The following is a 6,240-nucleotide window of genomic DNA, read 5'->3' on the forward strand; positions in this document are numbered from 1 at the left end:
GACAGCTCCAGCTGGCCCTCCCTGCCGGCAGTATGCAAATTAACCGCCACCTTGGCTGACAGTTAATTTGCATATACTCACTGATTAACCAATGAAAAGGGTAGCGGCCGTACGCTAATTACCATGTTTCTCTTTTATTAGTGTAGATTGTGTTCCTTCAATCTATATTTTTTCTACCCTTATGCTAATACCACACTGTCTTAATTACTGTAGCTTTATAATAAGTTTAAAAATCTGTTGAGTAAGGCCCTATCTGGTTTGACTCAGTGGATAGAGCATCGGCCTGCAGACTGAAGGGTCCTGGGCTTGATTCCGATCAAGGGCTCGTACCTTGATTACAGGCTTCCGGCCCTGGTTGGGGGCATGCTGGAAGCAACCAATTGAAGTGTCTTTCTCACATTGGTGTTTCTCTCTGTCTCTCCCTCTCCCTTCCACTCTCTCTAAAAATCAATGGAAAAAATATCCTTGGGTACGGATTAAAAAAAAAAATCTGTTGACTAAGTCCTTTACCTGTGCTTCTTTTTCAAGAGTGCTTTGACTATTTTAGGTCCTTTATATATCGTATGTATTTTAATATCAGCTTGACAGTTTCTCAAAAAAATGCCTAATGGTATTTTGATTTGGGTTACATTAAATATTTAGATCAATTTGTGGAGAATTGAAAGATTTACAATATTGAGTCTTTCAATCCAACAAAATGGTATCTCTCTTTCCCCTTATGTGTATATGTATGGATATATATGTTCGTTTGAATCCTATCTAATAAAAGAGTAATATGCAAATTAACAACCACTCCAACACAAAGATGGCAGTGCCCATAGCCACAAGATGGGGGTGCCCAGTTCTCTCAGCCCTGCTGGAGTCCTCAAGTCCCGGGGGGCAGGGAAGCTGCTGAGAGCAGGGTCTGCTTGTCCATCACCGGTGGCGACCCAGAAGCGGCCAAGAGGCCCCACAGACAGCAGAGAACCACGGGAAGCAGACCTAAGCCATCAGTAGGACATCCCCTGAGGGCTCCCAGATTGGAGAGGGTACAGGTCGGGCTGAGTAACCTCCCCCCCACCCCCTCATGCATGAATTTCGTGCACTGGGCCTCTAGTATTTACATATAAATGTATGTGTGTATATAATTGACTTAGATCTTCTTTACTCTCTCTCAGTAATGATTTGTAGTTTTCACTGTAGAGGTAGTTTTACATTTCTTATGTTTATTCCTAGAATATTTAGTGGTATTTTTGATACTATTGTAAATGGTATTGATTTTTAAATTTTTATTTTTCTAATTGTTTTCTGTTAATATAAAAATACAAGTTATTTGTTTATTATTATTTTTTAATCTTTACCCTAGGATATGGGTTTTGTTTTGAAAGAGAGAGAGGGAGGGGAAGAGAGAGAGAGAGAGAGAGAGAGAGAAAGAGAAAGAGAAACAGAGAAACATTGACCCACAACCTAGGTATGTGCCCTGACTGGGAATCAAACTGGCAACCTTTCTTGGTATATGGGATGATGCTCCAAACAAATGAGCCACCCGGCCAGGGAAAAATACAGTTTATTTTTACATATTGACCTTATAATTTGATACATGCTCAATTTACTTCTTGGATTAAGTAGTTTTTATAGACTTATTTAAATACTATATTTATATAACTTTGTCATCTGCAAATAAAGACACTTTTACTTCTTTTTTTCTCAGATTTTGTGCCTTTTAATTTTTCTTGCCTTATTGCATAAGCTAGAACCTCCAGTGTAGTTAGATAGAAGTGATGAAAGTGGATATCCTCTCCTTAGTCCCAACCTTAAAAAGAAAGTCTTCACAATTTCATTATTAAGCATGATACTTTATTTTTTTAATATTTATTGTTTAAAGTATTATATATGTCCCCTTTTTCCCTTCATTGATCTTTTATACCCCACCCCCATCCCTCGCCCCAGGCCTCCACCATCCTTTTGTCTGTGTCCATGGGTTATGCATATATGCATACAAGTTTTTTGGTTAATCTCTTCCACCCACCCACCCCCACATTTCTTCTGACATTTCACAATCTGCCCCATGCTTCTATGTCTCTGGATCTATTTTGTTCAACAGTTTATTTTGTTCATTAGATTCCACATATGAGTGAGATCATGTGATACTTATCTTTCTCTGATTGGCTTATTTTGCTTAGCATAAAACTGTACAGATTCCTCCAAGCTGTCTCAAAGGGTAGGAGATCTTTCTTTTTTATTTCTGCATAGTATTCCATGGTATAAATGTACTATAGCTTTTTTATCCACTCATCTACTGATGGGCACTTGGGTTGCTTCCAGATCTTAGCTATTGTAAATTGTGCTGCTATGAACACGGGGGTGCATGTATTCTTTCTGAAAGGTGTTTCTGGTTTCTTATGATATATTCCTAGAAGTGGGATCTCTGGGTCAAATGGCAGTTCCATATTTAATTTTTTGAGGAAACCCCATACCGTTTTCCATAGTGGCTGCACCAGTCTGCATCTCTCTGATGATCAGTGAATTTGAGCATTTTTTCATATGTCTCTTGGCCATCTGTATGTCAGCTTGAGAGAGGGGTCTATGGTGATACCTCATTATCATTTTTAATTTGCATCTCTCTGATGATCAGTGAATTTGAGCATTTTTTCATATGTCTCTTGGCCATCTGTATGTCAGCTTGAGAGAGGGGTCTATTTAGGTCCTTAGCCCATTTTTTAATTGGATTGTTTATCTTCCTTTTGTTAAGTTGTATGAGTTCCTTGTATATTTTGGATATTAATCCTTTATGTGATGTATCATTGCCAAATATGTGCTCCCATACACTGGGCTCCCTTTTTGTTTTGTTGATGGTTTCTTTTGCTGTGCAGAAGCTTTTTCTTTTGATGTAGTCCTACTTGTTTATTTTCTCCTTAGTTTCTTTTGCCCTAGGAGATGTATCCATAAACATATTGCTATGATAGATGTCTGAGATTTTGTTGCCTATGGTTTCTTCTAGGATTTTTATGGTTTCCCAACTTACATTTAAGTCTTCTATCCATTTTGAGTTTATTTTTATGTACAATGTAAGTTGGTGGTCTAGTTTCATTTTTTTTGCATGTATCTGTCCACTTTTCCCAGCACCATTTATTGAAGCAACTGTCTTGACTCCATTGTATGTTCTTGCCTCCTTTGTCAAATATTAAGTGTAATGTCTTAGGTCAATTTCTTGGTCTTCTGTTCTGTTCCATTGATCTATATGCCTGTTTTTGTGCCAGTACCAGGCTTTGATTACAGTGGCTTTGTAGTATAACTTGATATCTGGTATTGTGATCCCTCCAACTTTGTTCTTCTTTCTCAAAATTGCTGTGGCTATTTGGAGTCTTTTTTGGTTTCATATAAATTTTTGGAGTCTTTTTTCTAGATCTGTGAAATATGCCATTGGTAATTTAATAGGGGTTGCATTGAATCTATAGGTTGCTTTGGATAGTATAGAAATTTTAATGAAATTAATGCTACCAAGCCATGAACACGGTATATTCTTCCGTTTATATCTTCCTCTATCACTTTTTTCAACATGTTGTAATTTTCCTAGTACAAGTCTTTTACCTCTTTGGTTAAGTTTATTCCTAAGTATCAGTTTTTTCTGTGTATACATTTTAAATAGATTTATCTGTAAGTTAGAGAAAAAGTTTCTTGCCTTTGTAACATTTCACAATCTTCTTCCAGTGTTACTTATCAGGGAGGAGTAAGACTTAAACTATCTCCCTTATTCCTAATCAGTGTTGTTCTTGGAAACAGCCTCCTGCCTTTTCCTTGCATGTATCCTGTTTGGGTTCTCATACCTAGCATTAATAGGTTAGAAACAGTTCCCAAATCTCAGTGATCCCTCATGTCAATTAAAGAAAAAGCAAAAGGCCTGGCCAGTGTGCTAAATGGTTAGAGTGTTGGCCTGTGCACCTAAGGCTCCCGAGTTAGATTCCAGGTCCAGGGCACGTATCTGGGTAGCAAGTTGATTCCCATCCCCAGTCAGGATGTCTGCAGGAGGCAACCAATCAATGTGTCTCTCACATCCATGTTTTTCTTTTCTCTCTCTCTCTTTCTCTCCCCATCCCTCCCTTCAACTCTCTCTAAAAAATCAATGGAAAAAATATCCTTGGGTGAGGATTAATCCAAAAGGGGAAAAAAGGCAAAGAGTATTATAAGTATTTCTATATTATCATGAATGGTTTTATTATAAGAGATAAGGAATTAAGTCTATAAATCACTTAATCTGTGAGGAAGAATATTAATCAAAATAGCTGTGACTCTGAGTTCTTTCTGCTTTAATCAGGATTCCAGAATAATTGACCCACATATAATTAAATCTACTCTGTCTACATAAGCAATTATTTAAATAGTTAGGAGACAGAATAAGAAAGCAATTGCCCAGTGCTTTTGAGGTTAATAGGTTAGCTCTACAGAGTTTAATTAAAATCTGGTAATAAACGCCTACTCTAGGCAAGATATTTCATTAGTCTTCATTATGGCCAGGGTGAAATATTCCTTATAATTATTTTTTATCCCCTTTAAATACTCTTCTCATGAAGCAAGCTTCTTATTACTAATTAGGATTCCCACACTGGGGAAGGAGATTCCCTAAAGCAGCCCCCTCATTAGAAAAGTGTGGCCATCACCGTAAATGAATAAATTGGTATTCTACTATCTAATTTTTTACATATCCATACAATGAAGCCAAATTATAAACTTTAAAAAGGTATCAAAGAAAAACACCACTTTGACAATGGCTATGATAAAATATAGTCACATTCTTTTTGCTATTAAGAAATAATTTCTGTTTTTGGTTCTACCTTAAAATATGAGTGCTATTGAGAAAAATCAGGTTCCTTGGTAAGCAAAATTATATGTAGAAATTAGAAAGTAATAGGAATAATTATCTAAAAAGTTCTTTTATTTTTTGGGAGGGGGAGGAGGTTCAGAGGAAAACTATTTCCCCTCAAAGGAAGTAAAATCTATAACCACAAAGTAACTGGGAGGTTTGAATGCCGTGACACTGTGTAGCTTCTTCTGTGCTTTCCTGTCCTTTCTTTATACTAGTACTAGAGGCCCAGTGCACAAAATTCGTGCACGGGAAGGGGGGGGTGGCCTCAGCCCAACCTGCACCCTCTCCAATCTGGGACCCCTTGGGGGATGTCCAACTGCAGTTTAGGCCTAAACTGGCAGTCGGACATCCCTCTCACAATCCTGTACCGCTGGCTCCTAATCGCTCACCTGCCTGTCTGCCTGGTCGCCACTAACTGCCCCCCCTTCTGGCCTGGTCACCCCTAACTGCCCTCCTCTGCTGGCCTGGTCATCCCCAACTGTCCACCCCTACTGGCCTATTTGTCCCTCGCTGCCCCCCTGCCAGCCTAATCACACCCAACTGCCCCCCGTGCCAGCCTTGTCGCCCCCAATTGCACCCCCCCTGCTGGCTTTTTTGCCCCTCACTGCCCCCTGCCAGCCTAATTGCCCCTTACTGCCCCCCCACCAGCCTGGTCGCCCCCACTGCCGCCCCCTGCTGGCCTGGTCACACCTAACTGCCCCCCCTCTGGCCTGGTCACCCCTTACTGCACCCCCTGCCGGCCTGGTTGTCCCACATAGGCTGCTTGTTCAGTCATTTGGTTGTCCCTCACTAACCCCCCTGCCTGCCTGGTTGTAGGCAGCCATCTTGTGAGGGCATGAGGGTTAATTTACATATTACCTCTTTATTATATAGGATTAGTACTAGAACCCAGCTTTCACTCTGCATTCTTGTTCATTTCTATCACTTTCATCTCTAATTTGCCCATTTTACAGCCCTCCTGAAGTCGTTTCAGGCTCTGGTCTTTCCTGTCCTCCTCCATGCTAACTCCCCAGCACTCCATATGAGGCAATCAGGTATGAACTTCACAGCCAGGTTTTAGCTTCCATCTCTGGCCTCATCTGATGCCCTTTACTCATGGAGCCTATTTAAACTACTCTGAAATCTCATGCTCATTTTCTCTGTTTCGAATAACCACTTCCATTTCTCTTCCACCTAATAACTTATCTGCTCACAGTTTTTCTGGATTTCCCAGGTTAGCAGTTCACTCTATTTTATTGCCACAGTGTTTTTATACTTCAATCAGAGTAAATACACTGTATTTCAATCTGTTTGAATTGCTGTTTTGTCCCCTGGCTTGAGCTCCTCAAAGGAAGGGATGATGTCATATCCTGGCTGCTCATTTCTGTACACGCACATACTTGGTACACATTAAAATT

Source organism: Myotis lucifugus, unplaced genomic scaffold (assembly GCF_000147115.1).
Source record: "Myotis lucifugus unplaced genomic scaffold, Myoluc2.0 scaffold_282, whole genome shotgun sequence".
In the NCBI taxonomy this organism is placed as follows: domain Eukaryota; kingdom Metazoa; phylum Chordata; class Mammalia; order Chiroptera; family Vespertilionidae; genus Myotis; species Myotis lucifugus.